At 35.4% G+C, this 22,901-nt stretch overlaps 1 protein-coding gene and 1 long non-coding RNA gene across 7 annotated transcripts in view; one reads left to right on the top strand and one right to left on the bottom strand.

Moving 5' to 3' along the window:
- Positions 1 to 22,901, bottom strand: part of GPD2 (glycerol-3-phosphate dehydrogenase 2) — a 205,321-nt gene that overhangs the window by 160,154 nt on the left and 22,266 nt on the right. The window contains exon 1 of one of the 5 annotated variants that reach the window (XM_074215953.1): positions 1,005 to 1,305. The exons of the other annotated variants lie outside the window; for them this stretch is intronic. The gene's annotated coding sequence lies outside the window, so the exon portion shown is untranslated. Of the gene's footprint in view, positions 1 to 1,004; positions 1,306 to 22,901 lie in introns of those variants that run through there. 5 annotated transcript variants of the gene reach the window in all.
- Positions 1,160 to 22,559, top strand: LOC141507875 (uncharacterized). 2 transcript variants are annotated; one of them, XR_012474301.1, is made up of 4 exons: positions 1,160 to 1,206; positions 1,954 to 2,075; positions 11,751 to 11,846; positions 22,383 to 22,559. It is a non-coding gene; the product is annotated as an uncharacterized LOC141507875 (long non-coding RNA). The 2 variants fall into 2 exon arrangements; XR_012474300.1 differs by lacking the exon at positions 1,160 to 1,206 and having other exon boundaries at positions 1,935 to 2,075.

Raw genomic sequence — 22,901 nt, forward strand, 5'->3', positions numbered from 1 at the left:
TTAGTTACTCCTAGTTCCATAATAAAGAGATTTCATAACAGTGGCAGCTGATACACCCATTTGGGATATTTAGATATCCACCAGGGGAGAAATCATAGGATCATTGATCTAAATGATTCAAACTCGTTTTTACAAATGAGAAAACTGAGGCCAACATAACTTTCTCCAACTCAGTTCCCTCTTACCACTGCACCAATTCAGTCTGAACCACATGTTTTGTACCTTCCAGGGAGCTCACATCTGAGCCAATAAGAGTTTTATGGTTCATAAATAATTTCACACTTAAAGTCCTAAGCAGAGAAAGATACCCCCCCATCCCCACCAAATATATGGAGTATTCTGGGGAACTGTATGATCAGGTGTTTTACCTGTTTCTTCCCCCTTTGTATGCTGAGTATTTTAAGCTGTTACTTAAATATATTTTAGATAAGAACTGATGATTATTTAAAAACTAACACTGAGAGAAAATAACTTTTGAAAATCTTGGATTTTATATTAAAAAGAATAACAATGTTACACTTCCTTAAAATTTCATTTCACTTTCTCCCCTCACCAGTTATGGAAAATTCCCTCAGACAAGAGCATAATTTTGCTCTCATTCCATTTTAAATAGAGTGTTTTGTATATTTGGAAAGATGCTCCCAAGAAAGAACAGAGCACAGGACATCTCCTATATATGTCTCTTCTAGAGTTTTCTTCACTATCCCTTTTTATACCAAACATTTCCCCTCTTCCCATCCACAAATTCAGGAAGAATGTCCAGAGTTTACTAAGTACCAACATTAATAACTGAACTAATACAAATCTACCATCCAGAACTTGTCTAACATGAAGTCCCCCCTTGTGGAAAGCTCAAACCTCATTAGGTCTTTACAGAATCCCATCCTAGTTTGAGAAAATCTGTACTATGAGTTCTGGTCCCTTCCCAAGAACAGACTCCTAACAAAGAATTCTCTCCTTAACTACTCTATTTAACTAACCAAATAATCAATTAAAGTGCTTGCCTCTGAGAAATAAACCTGGTTGCCCCATGGACGTTTGCCTCATGGATGACTGATTTGTCAGTCAGTAGAATCCCTTCTGTCATGTTGGTTTTGTCACCAGTGACATCACAAAGGCAATAATACATTTCACTTATCAGATCTATTAAGTAGGACTTATATAGTCAAGTATATGAAAATTTTCCTGGCCTCCATTCTTATCAAGGTAATGTAGATTCCTGAGCCCATTTGCCCCATTACCTTATCCCAATCTGAATTGTTTGAGGACAAAGTTAACTAATGGCATATCTTCATGGACTGTTTTAATGATAATTCCACCCCAGTCCTCTAGTTCTTAATCCGGAAAATTTAAAATATTGAACCAGATTTTTTACTTCCCTAGACTTTGACTTTGAAGAGTTTGTTTCTTATAACATTAGATTGTAAGCTCCTTGAGGGTGGGGATTGTCTTTTGCTTCTTTTTGGAACCTAGCTCTTAGTAGATGTTCAATAAATGTTGACTGATTACATAAACACACAGTAATTCCCAATTAATTTCTCTGTAAAATCATCTATTTAAAATATTATTTCTTATAACTCAAAGTTCTCCCATAGGCTGTCTTTTAATTGAAAACTGATATTGCCAATGGTACAAACTTTTGGCAGAAATTTTCTGACATGCCTAAACTCCACCATGCTCTAGTTTCACAAACCCTAATCTTCTTCTTGCTCATTCCCCAAAAAAGGAAATCTTTGGTTTACAAATTCAATCCTGAAACAAGTACAATTAGCTGTCAGTCTTGTCCACTGACACTCTTAAGAAAGTAGGAGGAAAAAAAACCTTGACAATGGCAGACTAGTAAAGACTGGTTCTCAGTATCAGGAAGTTAATGAAGAAACTTTATCAAGGGAATGAACAGGAAAATCTCACTCCATAATTTTTACCCTAAGACCCTTTCATTGATGTTATCAGAAAAGGAAATAGAGGGATAATTTTCCATCAGTATCCACAATATCAAGAGATCTATGGGAAGATCACCAGGAGCCCCAGAACTGAATTATATAGAAGACACAGATATGTCACAAAATGGGCAGGTATGTACTACTTAATATCTGGATTGCTAAGGGGCATAATCACAATGATGAGGACATGGATCCATTAAAGTATATGAGTTTATTCATCTAGCAAGAGGCAGAGTCCAGAGAAAAATAAAATTACAGAAATAGAAATAGAATAGGGCTAGTATGCTTATGGCTGCTCTTTTGTCTTAGTCTAAGGCGATGTACTCATGACTAGCATAGAATGAAATTGCAGAGCAGAATAGATCAGTGGGGCACAGATGATGTACAAGTTTAAGAGGAACATCAAATTAAAAGTGAGAAGGGCCCTTAATGTTCATCTCTACCAAGAGCATTTAACCTGGTGTCCATGAATATATTTTAAGGAGTCCAGGAATAGGGATAGGGGGGGGGGGGGGGGGAATTGCATCTTTATTTTCACTAATTTCTAATTGACATACAGCTTTTCCTTTAATTGTTTAAAAATATTATCCTGAGACCCACAGGCTACATGAGTCAGCCAAATAGACACACACACACACACACACACACACACACACACACACACACACACACAAACACAGTAAGAATTCCTGATTAGACATACTCATTCATTTAATGATGGAGAAACTCAGCCCCAAAGTCAACTCAAATGTCTAAAAAGGAAATTATCTTCACCCATCCCTTAAACTTAATCACTCTTCAAGAAAGTTAAAAGGTGGGGCAGCTAGGTGGTGCAGCGGATAGAGCACCGGTCCTGGAGTCAGGAGTACCTGAGTTCAAATCCGCCTCAGACCCTCAGACACTTAATAATTATCTAGCTGTGTGGCCTTGGGCAAGCCACTTGACCCCATTTGCCTTGCAAAAACTAAAGAAAAAGATAAAAGGTTCAGAGAATATAGTCCTGAACTTGCCCTCTAGAAGACTTGAGTTCAAATTTCACTTCAAATGCTTAATAGCAGTGTGATCCTGGACAAGTCACTTAATCACTTTAAACCTGTTTCCTCTTTTATAAAATGGAGAAAATAACAGCCCCAATCACAAAAGGTTTTTGTGAAGAATAAATGAGATAATAAAGTGTTTCATAAGCCTTAAAGTACCATATAAATGCTATCATATTATTCATTATTAAATCATCCAGGTTTATAACCTAGGAGTTTATTCTTGCTTCTTCAATCTCTTATTAATCAATTATGAAAAATTATCAATTCCATCTCCTCCATATCCCTCTCATCTAATCCCTTCTTTCCAATAATAATGCAACCAATCTAGTTTAGGTGTTCATCACTTCTCGCCTAGACTATTCCAATAGTTTCTTCTCTTTAAATCTCTAAACATGGAATTATTGGTTTCATTATTTATTCTTTACTTGGTCATTATATTTGTTATATTTTTGTGTTTCTTTTTGAAATGATGCAAATCAAATATTCTCACTTTTTTGCAAGAATGTCTACAAAGTATTTTTTTTTGAGCAAACCTTTATTTTCATTGTAAATTAAGTTTAAGTTTGCAGGCTATGCCATTATGAGTTAAAGAATTTTACTTTTTAGAATTTACTATTCCACTCTTCCATGATTTCTTATGGCTAAAGATAATCTTGTGTTGATTATATAACAGGAGATACTCTTGTCTTCTTCCTACCTTCACCCCCTAGTTAGGGAGGCTCTACCTTCAGGGTACTAAGATATTCTGTTGAGCCCTCAACTCAGACCTCTGTTGGTGTGTTCCCCCAGACATTGACTGATTCGAATTTCAGTTTCATTTAACTAAAAACAACAGTTACTTTTTATAAAAGCATTTTTTAACTTCAAAAAGAGAGTAAGGGAGGAGCTAGGTGGTGCAGTGAATAGAGCACCAGCCAGAATCAGGAGAGCCTGAATTCAAATCTGACCTCAGACACTTAATAATTACCTAGCTATATGACCTTGAGCAAATCACTTAACCCCACTGTCTTGCAAAAGCCCCCCCCAAAAAAATCAACACCTTAGAAGTCCCTCTTGAAAAAGCCTCATCCAGGAAAAGAGAGGAGATGAAATTAGATTCATAACTTCACATAATACAACCAAGTTCATGTCAAGATGCACCATGGCTTCCAAGTAGGTACTATTGCTAGTCTAGAGTCCTAAAGATTACTCCAAAATATTACACAATGTTCCTTGAGACATCAATCCTAATTTGGCAAAAACAAGCATTCTGGATTCTGAGTTCTAGATTTTTCTAGCTTGCTCTTCAAACCAATTAGGAGATTCTACTCCCTGAATTTAGAACAGAAAAGAATGAAAAGCCTTTACTTCTAGTGGGCCATATGGCCCCATGGAACAAGATTTCTCTCCTGATACCACCACACCACTAAAATGCAACTGAAGACAATAAAGTAAAAGAAAGGTTCAGAACTGATTCAGGCCAAGATTGAAATAGTTCCAATTATACCACTAATTGAAAAGGTACCTCAAAAATCTCCCCAATTAATTTCTCTTACATATCATCATGATTTTCCTGGAAGCCATCACTCCAGCATCTTTCACATGGATAGATACAAACTGAGTAAGCTGATGAGATCTACATATGTAACTGACTTTCACTGTATTTGAATTTCCTTACTTTTTAAAATTAAAGGCCCTTCTCCTGACCATTTGTAAAATATGTTGCTTATAAAATTGTTAAAATCAACCCCAATATGTTTTATAGTCAGAAGCATAAGGGAAGAGATGGACCTGGAGGCTATATGTGGATTCTATCAACTGTTGCTTTGCTGGCCTTTTCAAGTTTTAGGTAGATTTTATAGTATTTTTTTATTTTATACTATTTTATTTATACTATATTTTATTCTATACTATATTTATACTATTTTTATAGTATTCATTGTTCCTTTTTTAACCATTACTGGTCAAATTCTACTGGGAAATAACAATTTTTAAATGTCTCTCTATCCCGTCTGTGTGTATGATATGATGATGTGTATGTGTTTGTGTGTCTTAACACTGTTGACTTTTTGTTTCTCTTCAGGCACATTTCCATCTTCTTTAATATTTTCATACTCAGAAATAAGGTTTACTCAATCTCCTTCCATTGAAAAATGCAGGATTAATCAGTCTAGGTTCTTGACCACAAATCTTCTGTGGAAGACTGGACCTTGCTGGATTTCAGTTTCCTTTCCTTCAGGCAAATAGTCTTGTACTCTTCTCCACCTCGAATTACTCCCTTAGGTTGCTTAGTTTCTTTCTCCTAACTGGCAGGATCAATATCTCTTGGCTTTTTTGCATAATAGAAGGGAGAGGCAGAAAAAAGTGTTTCAGGTGAGTCTCTAGTCAGAAGGCAATATGTTTTCACTCCTTTCTCTTTAGGTGGTAGTTTAGATCAGGTATACCAATCAGGTATATCTCTGACAAAGACCAAAGGAGGGTGGTGGACAATGGTGCTGAACAAGTGTTTTTGGAATTAGAGTCTTCTGGCACTAACTCATGAGGATTTTACCTTGCCAGAAATCTGTCTCCTTTGTCCTATAATTCAACTGTAATCACGCTACATCTGGAGAAGATTTTTTTTTGAATGATGGAAAGCTAAATGTGTCTGGAGAAAGTGACTAATCCACTATTTTGACAATAATGTAATCTGGAAAGACAGTGTCCTAATTGATCTCCTTGTATCCTGTTTCTTTCTTCTCCAATCCATCCACCAGAGAGAGAATCCAAAATAATTTAGCTAAAGCACAGATCTGACCGTGTCATTCTTCTTGATCTACAAACTTCAACAACCCCCATGAATTTGAGGACAAAATAGAAACTCTTCTTGGCATTTAAATGCATCACTCACTCACTCCAAGTGAGCAACTCAAAACTATTGTACATTACTCCCCCTCACACATGTAAAGTGGCCTACATATTCCTTCTGTAGCTCATTTTACATCAGAGGAAACCAAGGCAAACAGGGTTAAGTGATTTGTCCAGTCACAGCTGATAAGTGTCTGAGGCTAGACTTGAGCTCAGGTCTTCTCAACTCCAGATCCAGTACTCTTATCTACTGAGACATCAAGATGCCTCAATATTTAGAATTTTCTTCTTCATTTTCATCTACCAGATAACTACTGGATCCCTTCAACTAATACCTCCAATCCAGAAGCCTCTCATTATTCTCCCAGTTACTGGTTATCTCACCTCACCCCCATCATTGCATATTTATTTACAAAAAGTGTGTTCAAAGTAGAACAGAAGCTGGCAAAGGGGGTGGCAGGTATAGGTAGCCTCAGAGCTTACTAGCTGAATGACTCTGGGCAAATTACTTAAGCCTATTTGCCTCAGTCTCAGTTTCTTCATCTGTAAAATGAACTATATTTGTATCAACAATACCTAGCATAAAGTAGATGATCAACCATGGCTTGTAGATTTTGAATAGCAGAGTCAGGATTTTTGACTCATGACTCAAGTGATATGTTTTTCACTAAACCAAATCCCTAACTCCTGTTAAATTTTCACAATAAATTTCATTACTTTTAGAGATGCTGTTAAGACTCAAGAAAACAGTAGATTTGTTTAAATAGCATTCCAAAATGATAAATTATTTTGGCTATCCAATACCATTGTTTCCCCATAGATTAAACTCATCAATTTTAGTCTTAGAATTTGTACATACAAAATTTCCACCTCAGAGACAGTGGTATAGCAATGTAGAAAGGCTAATAAATAAAGGAATACAGGTTCTAGTCCTGATTTCACAACTAACTTGCTTTGTGACCTTAAGTAATTTAACAAAATGAGATATTAAGCAGCCATGGGTACCTCCTAGGGTAGTGAGGAAAATGCTTTGTAAAACTTTAAAATATTAATATTAGCAAAATAATGACTTTGAAAACACATCAAAGAAATTTAAGGAATTTGGAAATACAAAGGTACATAATTATTCAATAACAAACGAGAAAAGATTCTAAGAACTTCTCTAGTAAGTATCAGCTCTAAATAAGGTAGAAAGGAAGCAATAAAGGATAATTCCAAACCATCAGTCATCCAAAAATCAATTATGTTTGACTTTGGAACGCACTGTATTGATTTTTCATGCAGATTTGCCTCTCTAGTTACACTTTGCTTAGGCTAATACTAGTCATTTTTTATCTCTTTCGCACACATTAACCAGCAGCTCAGGTTAGGTGTCTGAATGGGGTATAAGGTGAAATGAGGAGAAGCCAATTTGAGAGTTTCATGTGCATGTTCCACTCAGCAAATAGCCTATGCTGATATATTCATAGATATAGGGCATAGGCATAGGTCTAGAGATATAGCTATAACTGTCAAATATAGTCATTTTTGTTATTCAGTCATTTCAGTCTTGTATGTTTCTTCATGATCCCATTTGCAGTTTTTCTTAGCAAAGATATTAGAGGGATTTGATATCTTTTTCTCAAGCTCATTTTACAGATGAGAAAACTGAGGCAAAGAGGCTTACAGGACTTGCCCAATATTACATAGCTAGTATGTTCCTAGCTTTTAAATCAGGAAGATAAATCTTCCTGAATCCAGGCCCATTACTTTATCCATTGTGCTACCCAGATGCTATCTATGAATAAAACAGAAGATAGATAAATAAGAGAGAGACAGAGAGAGAAAAGGATGATGAAGAAAAGAAGAGAAGGAAAAGGAAAGAGGAGGAGGGAATGAGAAAGCTCCCAAACTGATCTCCAAATCCAAAAGATTATGCAGAGGTATCAAATTCAGGTTCATAGCTTCCTCTGATTAAAATATAATTGGAAAATGTTTAAATAAAATAGAAATATAATACAACATAGATAATGCTGATTTGTAGTTTTCTAAGTCAATATGCCACCCTCAGGAATTTGTATCTATTTGAGTGTGACATCAGAGATTACTTTCAACTATATAACTTTTAGGTTAAACTATATACTTCATAGTAAACATAATAATGTTTTAAAGTAATTAGACTACATTTCAAATTATGGTCCATGGGAAGTATTTAGGAAGTTAGAGGCAGTCTTCCTCTTTACCCCTTGCTAACTGCTATTATGGGTCAAGGACTGATGACCTATAGTACATGTTCCAAAATGAGGACCAGATATCAGTGAAAAAAACTGGAAATTTAACAAGAATTTTGGATTTGGTTTAGTTACGAGCATATCACTTGAGTCACAAGATGAGTTCAAAAATCCTGACTCTCCTGCTCAAAATAGGTGGGAAAGAGTCAGAAGAAGAAGATGAGCTTTGCTCTTAGCAGAGTTAAATAGGGAGACAACATGGCTAGGAATGCCTTGTAACCTTAGTCAATTCATGCTCAGTCTCAGTGTCTTCGCCTTCTCATCTCCAAGAGGTGATTAGACTATATCAGAAATTCTTGATCTGTTGTGTGTCCTAGATTTGTTTGGCAATATTGTGTGTCCTAGACTTCTTTGGCAATCTCACAAAGCCTATGAACTACTTCTCAGAATAATTATGTTGCTTACACTCATAATTAGGAAAAAATCCCAAGGCAAGTTAGTGAAAATATAGAAGTTATTTTTCCCCCATCAAGTTCACTGACTTCTTGAAACTGCTCAGGGTTCTGATGATTCCATGTTTGAACTCATATTTATCCATACTTTTTCATCCTTTGATACTCCTGTCTATGTATTAACCATTGATCATCCAAAGAAGGTCTACGCATCAGACTCAGGACTTTTTTCCAGATCTCTAATCATTGTGTGAATGCCAATGAAGCAAAACAGTTATCTACTGGTTAGATGTTTTGATAATATCCTTTAAGTCATTTCTCCTGCTGTAATTCCTCATTAGTATGTATAAACAAGTAAACAAGATTTTTTAAAGTCTAAGTAGGTTTCTTAAAGCACTTTAAGAGTTAAAGCAAGACCCAATTAAGATATTTAAAGATAATTTTAAAACTTTATTTACTGGAAAAATAGTTTGAAGACTTCTAAATGTAAGTAAGTATTCCTGATCCTGCTCCAATATGTCCCATGCCTGGAATGTACTTCCTCTCTCATTGTTAGATGATGGTCAGGCACCATCTTCTGCATGAAGCCCTTGCTACAAAGACAAAAATATATGTCCTATTAACTAATCTTCATGGCATTATTTCACCCATTCAAATGTTTAAGTGCCTTATGAATACAAATTATTTCACAACTGTACTTATATTCCCAGTATTTAACACAGCACCTGGTTCATAGGAAACAATAAATATTTGTTGATGGCTCAATTTGTGACCTGCATGTGAACCTGGGTTCTTAAATACTATGACCATAGAGTACAACCAAGTCCTAGTAAAACAGAAAAACTGGCCTAGGTATATTTTGTAAAGGTTGGTTAACAAGACACAAATTTTTTTCATTGCAGCAATCACATGAAAACCACTCTACTAATGTAAGGAGGAATTATAGTCTTATGTAGTTCTGTGATGAAATCATAGATCTCTCAACAGGTATCTCAACCACAAAGTAAGAACTTCAGTCATATCTATAGTCATTTGAAAAAATTCTCTAAAATCATTACTGATTCAAGAAATGCAAATCAATACAACTCTGAGGTACCACTCACACCTATCAGACTGACTAATATTATAGAAAAAGGAAATGATCAATGTTGGAGGGGATATGGGAAAACTGGGATACTAATGCACTATTGATGAAGTTGTGAACTGAACCAGCCATTCTGGAGAGTAATTTGGAACCATGCCCAAAGGGCAATAAAATTGTGTATACCCTTTGATACAGCAATATATCAATATTAATTCTATACTCCAAAGAGATCATAAAACAGGGGGAGAAAACCTAAAAGTACAAAAATATTTATTAACAGTTCTTTTTTTTGTAATGTCAAAGAATTGGAAATTGAGGAAATGGCTGAACAAATTGTGGTACATGAATGTAATGGAGTATTATTGTACTGTAAGTATTATTATAATACTGAAAGAAAGCATGATTGAGTACTCTTCAGAAAAACCTGGAAAGACTTGCAAGAAATAATGCTGAGCAAAGTGAGCAGAAGCAAAAGAACACTGTACAAACTAATAGCAATACTGTGTGATCATCAACTACGATGGACTTAGCTCATCACAGTAGTTCATGGATCAAGGATAACATGCCATCCACATACTAAAGAAAAATAGTGGAGTTTGAATGTAGACCAAAGCATACTATTTTTACTTCTTAAAACTTTGTTTTCCTTTCTTTCTCTTTTTTTCCCCCCTTTAGGTCTTATTCTTCTTTCACTATATGACTAATATGTAAATATGTTAAACATGATTGTACTTGCCTAACCTATATCAGTTTATTTGTTGTCAGGGGGAGGAGGGAAGGAAGGAAGGTAGAAAAATGTGGAACTTAAAAATCTTACAAGTTGAATGTTGAAAAGTATCTTTGCTATAATTGGGGAAAAAGTAAAATAAAATTACATATAAAAAAAGGAACCTCCATCATGAGAAAATACTGACAATCCAGAAACTATTACAAAGAACCAAAAAGAATTGATGAGTGTTCCCCATCCTTTCTCCTCCCAAATTAAGAAAGACTTTGAAGACTCAAATCACATGTATTTTTGACATTTAATTCATCATAAACTTTATATTTTAAAAAGGAACTAATTATCCTTTCAAAATGCTGATCTTTCATACAATCACTTCTCTACCCAATGAATCCTTTCATGGAATTAACCCAGAATTCTTACTCCATATTATTTTATCATTCTTTCCTCTAACTCCTCTCCAATAACCTAAGGCTAAAACAAGTAGAGTATGAAAAACCAATATTACAAAGTCATATTTAACCAGTCAGTACCTGACTCTGCTATTGGGCACCTGAAGGTCTTCTCTTCTTTCTCCCTGGGTCCTTATATAGAGGTAGGAGTTTCCCTTCTTGTCTCTTCAGCCTCCACATTAGAAAAATTAACCAAGGAAAGATTGTGCTTTTTATTCTGAACTCAGAAGGGTGTCTCCATCCCTACTAGGTATGAACCATTGAGAAGGAAATTATGGCAGTTCAAAGATTACCTTCAGAAGACTAATTGTTAGGCCACCACATGTTAGACTATCCTCAGAGCAGGTGCTTGCCAGAAAGGAAGTGAATGTAAAAAAGCATGGCTCAAAGGTCCAAGACATAAAAAGTTAGGACTCTCAATGCTAGACACAAACTTGTACTTTCACAGTGCCAGTGTCTATGTTCAAAGAGTACAATAGAAAGAGCCTTCTGCCTATCTAGTTCAAACTTGCATCAGCTCTCAGTGCAGCTGTACATGAAAAGCTGCCAACTTCCTGATTCTGAGTCATGATGAGCTGTCAAACACAGAAAGAAGTGAGATTTGGAGGGCAGGAATCATAAAATCCACCTGCACAGAAAATGAATGACTAGTGGGAAAAAGGTTCATTAGTCATACAAAACTAGGGTGTGGCTTCTAATCAGAGAAGAGCCTTCCCCTGAAGTTTAAAATTCAAGGAACATGAACCATGACATAAACACCTGGGCCAAAGAGAGGAGAGGTGACTGACTCGTCCCAAAAGCATCTCCACCTGGAAGGTTGTCATCAACCAGAAGAATCAGAATCTGTAAATTTTTAATAGTTTTATAACTATATTTCAATTTAGATGGTTTCCTTTGTGGTACTATATATTATATTAGATGCACTTCAAAACATTCAGGGAAGGGATGCACAGATTTCATCAGACAACCAAATGGGTCAGTCTAAAATAAAACAGGTTACAGATTTTTTTTCTTCACAGCAATTACATGAAGATCACTCTACTAATGTATGGAGGAACTACAGTCTATATAAGTGGAAAGAATATCTTCTGTGATGAAATCACAGATCTCAACAGGTAACTCAGCCATAAAGTAAGAACTTCAGTCATATCTATAGTCATAAAAAAAATGCTAGATGATCAGTAAAGTGTTTTCGAATGCTAAAATTCTACCTTTCAATCTGAATATCAAAGAGCCATATGGAAATCTGGCAATGGAAGTCAGGTCTGAATTCTAATCCATTGTATTTTTTAATCTGATCATGTTACTTAACATTGGCACCAAGCAAGACTCCAATCTAGCCCAGACAAATAACATTAGGTTACTCCTTTTTGACTCCTTTTCCATCTATATTTCTAGCTACATTTCATACCAAAGAAGTCCAATATTCAGGATATGTCAGAAATTATAACAGAGGTTTTATTGGGTCTGTGAAGGTGAGAGAAATTAACAAATACAGTAAAAAAGAATAAAATAGGAGAAGCATTTGCAGACTTGGGTTACTCAATTCAATTCAATTCAACAAGCATTTATTAAGCCCTTGTATGCCAGGTAAATGAAACTCAACTCAAAATTACCTCAAACTAAGGTAATACTACCCCCCCAAGATATGCAGTATAGTCTTGCCTGAGTAGTACTGATTTGAGTTATACTAGAACAGATAGCACAGATTTGTTAAAAAAGAAAAAAAAAAGAAAAATAAGATCAATACTAGCTAAATTGTCCTAAAATCACCTAGTAGACTTACTCCTAAAAATAACAAAAAGCAACTCCAGAAACTCAGATAAGCTCCCAAGATGGGTAAAGTACTCCACTCCCAAAAGGGATCTGGTACTTGGGATCAATTGGAATTTCATCTTCTCCTAGTCCCATGAAGAAATTATTCTGGCTAAACCTCCAAGATATGTAGCGTTCTCTAAAAGGAGAGTGAATCATTTGAAAGCAAAACATTCCTTACTTTCTGATTTTAAAAAACAAAATCAATGATCCCAGATAAGAATTTCATAGGGAGAATTCTAACAAACACAGCAAATCAGAAAGAATAGACCCGTGAATTAATTATTAAAGAGAGTTGAGTTCCAAGAGTTAGAGGTGGGGATGGAGAATGTTCAAGACTGGGACAATGGATGACCTTAGCAAAGAAAAGTACAGAATCAGGAGATGGAATGGGGCATAAAGGAAGCTAGTTTGGCTTGAGAGAAGGGGGTATAGAAGGAAGGTTAAGTCAAATCAGTTTGTAAAGATAGACTGGAATCAAATATAAAAGAACTTTAAATATTAAACAAAATACTCTACATTTGATCACAAAAGCAAGATGGAATCACTAAAACTTCTCAAATAAAGGAGTGATAGGTGAGCCTTATACTTTAACAAAACCAGTTTAGCATTCAGAGGAGGGTAAATTACAAAGATCAGAAGCTGGGAAACCAGTTGGGAGACTATTTAAATAGTCTAAATGAGAGTGAGGAGTGAGTGGAGATAAGGAGAGAAATAAGCTCTGGAATCTGCAGAGAGATAACTTAGAGCCTCAGATCACCAAGAAGGAATAAAATCATAAAAGAAAAGAGCCCCAAGGCATACTCATACACTTAGGGATAGGAAATGGATAATTATCTTACAAAGGTGAACGTTATTTCATTTCAGTCCTATCTAACTCTAAATCCTATCTCACTCTAAGCCTGTATCTTAGCAAAGATACTGGACTGATTTGCCATTTCCTTTTCCAGTTCATTTCAGAGAGGAGGAAACTGAGGTGAATAGGATAAATGACTAGCCTAGAATCATCTAATGTCAGTGCCAGCTTTGAACTCAGAAAGATGGGTCTTCCTGATTCTAAGACCAATGATTAGATTCTAAGCCCAGCTCACAAAGGAGAATAGGAAAAATGACAGCCAGAAGAAAGAATTAGGAAAGAATAATATTACAAAGTCTGGGGTGGGGGTGGGGGTAAGTATCCAAAAGGAAGGAGAAATCAGCAGTGTTCATTCAGACAAAACATACACACACACACACACAAGAATTTCCTGCATTTGTAGAGGATGTAGAAGAAAGAGAAAAGGCGGTTTTTGAAGTGCTTTATATAGAGAGTTGGGAGAGCACAGAACACACACCAACCAGAACAACAATAACAATAATAATAGTTATGTCTTTCCCAACACTGTTTACCTGACTGGGAACTCACCTGGTCATGATGTTATTAACCTCAGAATATGTGATGTGAAAGGTGTACCTCTATCAACAAGAATAAAGGACATAAGTCAACAGTCAGAAATCAAAAGAATGAGAGATCAACCATGGCCTTGAGGGCCCAGAGATGAGGGCTAATCCATAAACTTTAATACTATTTTATCAGGAGAAAATAGTCATTATTCAACAAACGTTTATTATGTTTCACACTGGAGAATCAAAAAGAAGGAAAAAGACAGTTCCTAGCCTCAAGGAGCTCCCAGTCTAGCAAGACTAAGTGAAAATAGTGTTCCATAAAAAAGATGGTAGACAGAATATTAGAAATAGTGCCTGGCACTTATATAATAGGAATCTCATAAATGCTTACTGAAAATGACAGGGATTACAAGTTTGTGCTAGTTTAGCTATGTTCTATCTTTGGCAAACTTGAATATTAAGCTTCACTCAATTATCTAAAGATCAGGTCCTTTTGTGCTAACTTGCCCATTTTTGCCATGCCTTTCCATCTCTGTGGATGTGCTCCAGCTGCTATTTGAAGGAATGGACAGTCTGAAACATAAATTATTGAGAGAAAGAATATGCAACCAAGACAATAAAGTTAATGGGAACAACATTCTAAACTTCTTGTCAGTTCTATTACCATAGGTCTGCACTATATTTCTGACTCAATGCATGCCTATGTGTTACAAGACCTTAGAACTTCAGATTTAGTTTACCACAATTTATCTACCCATACAGTAATAATTCTATACATATAATAATCATATTATGCATTATATGCTTCATTGAGATGTTTCAAATTCATAAGATAATGCATCATTTTTATTTAACAAAAATTCTATTAGAAAATACACAAAAGCAATATTGAAAACAATATAAATACAATGTAGAAATTCTATAAAGTAATTTAAATGCTTATTCCCTTCACTGAGTCTCAGATATGGGGCAAAGTTTTATTCTTACTCTCTGTCTTGATTATACTGAAACACAGTCATGAGAATTTCCTTTTTCCATCTGACAAACTGAAGAGAATTTCTTATAGTCATAATTTTGAAACTGAAAAGACCCTAAGGGATCGTTTACTTCAAATCCTTTATTTTACATATTAACACAGTGAATGCTTCACAGCACCCATCTCCACAACTCCAGATTCAGGGATCTGAACCCAACTCTCTTTCAACTGGTCGAGGGCAAAGGGTCACAATGCACATCCTTTGGAACTAGGCTCACCTATCTCTCAGGTCCAACTGACTCGTGTTCAAGTTCTGTTCATATGGAACCTTCTCCACTTTGGCCCTCAAAGTTCTCATTTGAATATTTCAAACAAGGGCAGGGCTCCCTGGAATGGATTTTCCCTGAGAGAGGGGTGATGCTTTAAGAAAGCATCTCAGTTCCTGCAGCATGCAGAGCAGTGTAAAATAACATAGACCTATGAGTGGCAAGTTGCTACCGTCCTGCTGTTTAAAGGTCTGAGAGGAAAGACCTTACTGATGATTAGTCCATCAAAAGGCAGATTTGGATTAGCCTTGTTGTCATAGCCATTACTGAAACATTGTGGTGCCTCATATAATGTTAGTTGCCATTTTATCACCAGATAACACATACTGGCACTTTGCCTGGAGTTGGAATGCCGAGGTTGCCTCACTGATACCAGAGGAAAAATATAGTAGTCAAGAGTCAAGAATTGCAGCACCAGACCATCACCAAAAGTTCTGGGGGTTGGGGCAGCTAGGTGGTGTAGTAGATAAAGCACCAGCCTTGGAGTCAGGAGTACCTGGGTTCAAATCCACTCTCAAACACTTAATATTACCTAGCTGTGTGGCCTTGGGCAAGCCACTTAACCCCGTTTGCCTTGCAAAAACCTAAAAAAAAAAAAAAATTCTGGGGGTAAAGTGGCTCTGGTAAAGACAAGTGCGAAGTGTTTGCCCGACACTCCCCTCACTATAATAAATATAATTATGCAATTCATGATCTACTTTAATTACAAAGGGAGAACATCATCACTTTACATATTGGGGGAACTGAGGCTCAAAGAGTTTAAATAATATTTCCAAAGTCACATACTTAGAGTATGACAAAACTGAGTCTTTTAATGACAAATGTACAATGCTGCCTCATCTCTTTTTCTTATATTTTGCCCTTTTTTTCTTTTAAAGGTCTGACAAACATTCCATAAGAAATTGATTTAAACACTAGGTTATAAGAGAAGCTTAAGAATGTGTATGCAAAATCATGTACCAATACAAAGGAGGGAGAGATGGAAAACTCCATGGATGTTTTCCTCTAATATCAGAAGGTACAGAATTTGGGGATTTGATCTGAAAGGGAAAGCCACACTCTTCCTAAAGCTGGCATGGAAACTGACCACCAAAATATAAAATGAATTTTCATTCAACTTCCTAAATGTCATCGATTCAAAAATAATCAGAAAATATATATGCTACCATTTTGTAGGAAAAATACCAGACTAGGGAGGACATGTGGGTTGCAGTCTGATTTTTGCCACTAAATTAGCTAATTGGGGCATCACATTTTTCTTCTAGAATATAAAAGATGGAGTTCACTATTTCTAAAACCCCTTCCACCTTTACAGTCATATGATTTTATGATTAGTATGTCTCAAATAAGGCATCATAAGGTGGAAGAGACAGGGGGAAATGGAAAAGAGAACGCAAAAAAGAAAGTAACAATCTCAGTCATTTAGCATCCTCAGGTAATGAGAGATTTCATTTACATGAATTTAAAAAATAACTGAAGCTCATATACTATTTAAAAAAAACTCCTTTTGGATTAGAAAAAAATTAAATTGCAGGGAAGCTTTTAAGAGACTTTTATACAACACACACACAATCCAAGACATGACTCCCTTCATATCAAATACCAGTTCTACAATGAACATAATTAGAAACTATTAAAGTAACTGTTTTTGCCCAACTAAATAGAAAAAAAAATGGATATGAGAGAAAGTAAATAAAGGAGACTATATATTAGACAATACAGATTAAAGGACTTCTTTTCTTCCACTCAGAACAAGGTAACTTAGTTCAACCAAAAGGGAGAGCCCCAGTTTCTTGCAAAAGAAAATTCCTCATTGTTCTTGAACAGCAAGCTAGGATTAGGGTCATGATGGTGTGTTGGTTTCTTCAGAAACTTGAAGAAATGTTGAGATCAGGGCAGCTAGGTGGTGCAATGAATAGAGCAGGACTGGCCCTGGAGTCAGGAGGACCTGAGTTCAAATCCAGTCTCAGACACTTAATAATTACCTAGCTGTGTGACGTTGGGCAAGTCGCTTAACCTAACTACCTTGCCCAAAAAAAATCTAAAAAGAAAAAGAAATGTTGGGATCACTCATCTTTCTTGAAGCTACAAGCTAGAAAAACTCTGAAGAGACTGAAAAAAGTGAAAAGATCAGATCTCTCCTCTCTCTAGCCAACTCTCCCCTCCTCCTCCTCACATAGTTACAGGGCAGTGAGCTCTATCAATGAGACTAACATCTCATACAATGAATTTTGAGGCTATGGTTACTATATCATCATAATTATAGCTAACATTTAGATAATCACTTTTAAGGTATTTTTTGAATTTATTTTTTCCCCTGATTACATGTTAAAAATTTTTTTAAATTTGGCTTTTTTTAAGTGTTAAGTCTCAAATACTATCTCTCCCTCCCCTCCCTCTTCCCTGAGAGGATAAGTAGATATAGGTTATACTCATGCAATCATGTAGTCATTATATACAAAAAAGACTCAAATAAAAGAAAAAAGAATGAAAGAAAGCAAAAACTAACATGCTTACTCAAATAATATAAATTCTTTCTCTGGACATGGATGGTATGATTTATCATTCATCCTTGGGGATTTGCTTGGATTACTGTATTGCTGAAAAATAGCTAAGTCATTCAAGATCTTCATTATACAATATTATTATGTACAATGTTTTCCTAGTTCTATTCACCTCACTGCATCAGGTCACATAAATCTTTCCATGTTTTTCTGAAACCACACTATTTATCATTTCTTATAAGAAATAAGCACAATAATATTCCATTACAATCATATACCACAGGTTTTTAGTCCTTCCCCAATTGATAAGCATCTCCTCAATTTCTAATTTTTGCCACCATAAAAGGAGCTACTATAAGTATTTTTGTACAAATAGTCCTTTTCCATTCCCAATTTTTTGGATGTCTTTACAAAGCACTTTATAAATATGATCACATTTTATCCTCTCAAAAATCCTGGGAGTTAGGTGCTATTATTATTATTATTATTGTTATTATTATTATTATTATTATTGTTATTATTGTTATTGTTATTATTACTCCTATTTTACAGATGAGGAAACTGTACTTCCCTGCTTTTTTTTTTTAATAAGAGTGTAACTGCTGCTAGTTGTCATTTGGTAGTGTCTAACTCTTTGTGATATGTCAATACTGCCTGTGGAATTTTCTTGGCAAAGATACATGGGGGCCATTTCCTTCTCTTCAACAACATTTAACTTCTTCTGGTGATCCAGGATCATTGTAAGCATAAATTTTTATACCATGTAGATATGTCATCAAGGGCTTTGTGGTATAAAATTGTTTACTCATACGATAAACAGCCCCAGACTCAATGAAACCTGGACAGTCTACCACCATGTCAGGAAATTCAATTGCTTCCATTAAATTGTCTTGGGAAGATTCTGAAGATCACCTGGCAGGAGAAAATATCAGACACTGAGGTCCTTTCTAGAGCTAAACTGCTGAGCATTCCAATATTACTACAGAGAATGCAGCTACAATGGGCTGGCCATGTTTTTAGAATACCAGACATACACTTGCAAAAAAAGCCTATTTTATGAAGAATTCACACAGAGCAAGTGCTCACAAGGGGATCAGAAGAAGTAATAGCAGGACACCCTGAAGGTCTCATTGAAGAACTTTAGAATTGATTGTATAGCATGGGAGACACTGGCACAAGACCACCCAGCATGGCATGCCCTCATCAGTGAGAGGGCTGCAATGTATGAGAAGAGCAGAATTGAAGCAGTTCAAAGGAAATATGACATACGTAAGTTTAAAGTACTCACCACAGGTGCTCACATGGACTATTTGTACCCAACCTATGATAGAGCATTCTGAGCTCATATTGCTCTGATCAGCCACAGTCAGACACACTGTAATTTGTCTCAAACATAGTGATGTCATTTTGGTCTTCTTCAATAATGAAGGACAAAAACAAACAGATATATGATTGTATACACATACACACACACACACACACACACACACATACAACAATTTTTCTGGATTTTTTGTCAGCACAAGGTTTTCCACAATTACTTCTTACTGATATTAGACCTCTGAAATTTAACTGCCTCTTACTTAGAAAATATAATCAATATAATATCTTAATAAGCACTTGGAGGACTTTAAAAAGACACATAAACTATTTTATACTTACATGGACTTTTCTGCCATCTATTTGGCAGGGGAAATTTTTTAATTCTTTTTATGGTTCTTGGTCATGTTCTAGATAGCTAATTTTGCATGTGTGACTATATAAATAAAAATAATAAATCATAAAAGCTTATTTAAGGATTCAGGTTTTTAAATTGGGTAATATCATCAGCAAAGCATTAAGTTAACATTCTAACAAACTCTGCCTCTAATAAACTATAACTTTGAGTTTTGTGCCTTTGTTCTTTCAAATGTAAAATGTTTCTTATTTTATTTATTTCCCATGCTGACAAATACTTTGAAATCCCAAAATGAAGGTTTAAAAATACAAAATTGAGGGGCATCTAGGTGGTACAGTGAATAGAGCACCAGCCCTGGAGTCAAGAGGTCCTGAGTTCAAATCCAACCTCAGACACTTACTAATTACTTAGCTGTGTGACTTTGGGCAAGCCACTTAACCCCATTGCCTTGCCAAAAAAAAACCTGAAAAAAAATTAATCTACTATTGATTTTTTAAAAATCATTTCAAAGTAAATCAGATAAAGTAAATTAACTGAATCAAGACTCATGACCATTTCAGCAGCCAGTAAAAGATCAACCACAATTCCAAAGGAACTCATGATAAAATATGCTATTAACCACCAGATAAGGAGTTGATAGACTCAGAATTGATTGCAACATCTTTTTGTTTTGTTTTGTTTTGTTTTTAACATGGTTAATGCGGGGCTTTATTTTGTATGGCTACATATATATATATATATATACACACACACACACACAAAAAAAAAGTCTCCAGTGGATTTTGTTTTTCTTGCCTTCTCAAAGAATACAGAAAAGGAGGAAGGAAAGAATTCAGAACTGAAAATTAAATTTAAAAATTTAAATAAGTGTGATGGACTCCACTAATGTGAAAGGAAGAGTCATAAGGAAAAGAGGTCAATATATCGATTACTCGATGTCATGGGGAGTGGGGAGGAAAGGGAAGGAGGTAGAAAAATGTGGAACTCAAAAATAACAAAAAGATGAATGCTGAAAACTATCTTTACACGTAATTAAAAAACAAAAAATAACATTTTAAAAAAGAAAAGATCACATTTTTCTTTTTTAATGGCAACAGCCAGGTAAGTTTTTAATAAGTGCAGCTATTTCAACATTCTGAATGATAAGGTGGGGGTGGGATGGGAGAGGAATAGTTAGAGAGTCAGAACAGAAGAAAATTAGTCAAAATTAAAAGCTATAAACAGAATCCATCTAAATTGGGGTCAATAATGAATCTAACAATTCTATTGAATGATCACCTTTGAAAAGCTGTCCTTTCCCATTCATATTAAAAAGCTTCAAGCAAATAGAAAAGTTGGCAGCTGTGGAAAGTTCCTGGACTATTGACAACACAAGTAACTTTTAATTTCACTGAGTGAAATTTGCATCTGACTTCCCACCTCATTTCTCTTTCTCTCTCTCTCTCTCACTCTCTCCTCAATTCATTATCCCTGAACTTTAGATTTTGGACCAACACTTAGAACAGAGTGATGTGCTGCATCTCAACAAGTCACATGCAACCACAAGCTAGAGGGATCAAGTGCTACCTGAAGCACAATAACCCTGGTTGAAAACAAAAGAAATAAGTAGGGCAATCTGCATATTAATAACAATTATTTATATTTATAGATTTCCATCTTAATGGTCCCTGACCTATGACTATTTAATTCACCATAGATGAAGAGAGGATATTAGTAAACTGATCTAGTAAAAGAAATAACATATATAAAAAATTAAAAGATCCAAGCTCTAATACCTGCAAATATTCTGAGTGAAATGAACAATCAGTGAATAAGTATTTATTAAATATCTATAATGTATTAAGTACTGGAAATACAAACACAAAAAATCCAATAATCCCATACTCCAAGTGAATTTACAACTAATTGGGGAGTCAAGGAGTGAGTGTGTATGTGTGTGTGTGTGTGTGTGTGTGTGTGTGTGTGTGTCTATACAGCATAAATTTAAATTGAATAATTTGTCAAAATGTGTACAAAGTAAATAAATAAGTGGTTTGAGAGAGAAGAAGGAAAATTAAGAAAGGCTTTAATGCAGAAGACAGTACCTGAGTGTCTTAAAATGAGAGGAGTTCTATGAGGCAAAAGGAAGGATGAGTACATTTCCAACATGAGGAACAGTCAGTGCAAAGGCATTCCAATTTGAATGGATTAGAGTACAATAGGAAAAAATAATGTCCAATGGGACTGGAAAGACAGATTGAGAACAGATAGTGTAGATCTTTAAAAGCTAAAAAGTTCATATTTCATCCAAGAGGTAATAAGGAATCTTTATAGTTGGCTGAATAAGAGGGAGTCATTTGGCCAGATCTGAACTTTAAAATAAAAAAATTACTTTGGAAGTAATGAGCAAAGTGGACTGGATTAGGGAAAGACTGGAGTCAGGAAGGCCAATTAGTAGGTAGTTTCAGTAACCTAAGTTAAGAGGTGAAGAAGAACAACATTAAAGACCATCATATGCAAGTAGAAAAGGGAATGGATTTGAGCAATGTGATATACACAGTATGCAGGTATATGGTAAGATTTTATAACTGTTTCTGGATGGAAGGTAGGAGGAGGGAGAAGTAGAAGACAGTGCCAAAATTATAACTCAAATCCTAGCATTGCCTTCAAAAAAAGAAATAGCAAAGCTTCAAAGGGGAGGATGAAGGAGTTAGGAGAAAGATAATGAGTTGTTTTAATTTAAGATGTCTTTGGGCATCCAGTTTGAAAAATCTCCTAGGCACTGAAGTTCTGGAGAGAAAATGAGGATAGATGAAACATTCACTCTATCTGAGGTTTTTGTACTTGTACTATCATTCACCTTAGATTATTATACTATTATTAATCAATAGCTTCTATGATATATACAGCTGTAGTTACAATGAATAAGACTGATAAAAAAAAAAGTATAGCTGCAACCTATAAAAATCAGTTTCTTCCCTTTACAGCTTTCAAGAATGGAAGAACTTCTCTGAGCTTCCACTTTAGAGGGATGGGGTAGGCAATGGATTCAGCGGCCATGTTTCCCTATACAGCACCATGCATTTCTAAGGGCATGGTACCTGTTTCTTTTGTGTTTCTTCACTTCTGAACATAAGTGAGTGAGTATTAAAAGGCAGACTGAATCAAGTTATGATCTTCTAATCATTAGACTGTGAGGCAGGGAATATCCTTCGCTCTTGTTCATTCTTTCAAGATTTTGGGTGACATGGTCTAGAAAAGGGGGGGGAGTGAAAATCTGAGTGTGGTATCAGGTTTTTTCAAGTCAAAAAAATTGGTAGAACAAGCTGAGTTTCCATATACCAACTAATTCCATTTCTTAAGTGGAAGGAAAGGAATGGTCAGCCACAATTGAAAGCTATTTTTCCTAGCTATAGTGAGATGGTAGGGATCTGCACACCAGAAGAATAGTTCTACACACACACACACACATACACACACACACACACACACACACACACACACAC

Source organism: Macrotis lagotis, chromosome 1 (assembly GCF_037893015.1).
Source record: "Macrotis lagotis isolate mMagLag1 chromosome 1, bilby.v1.9.chrom.fasta, whole genome shotgun sequence".
NCBI lineage: Eukaryota > Metazoa > Chordata > Mammalia > Peramelemorphia > Peramelidae > Macrotis > Macrotis lagotis.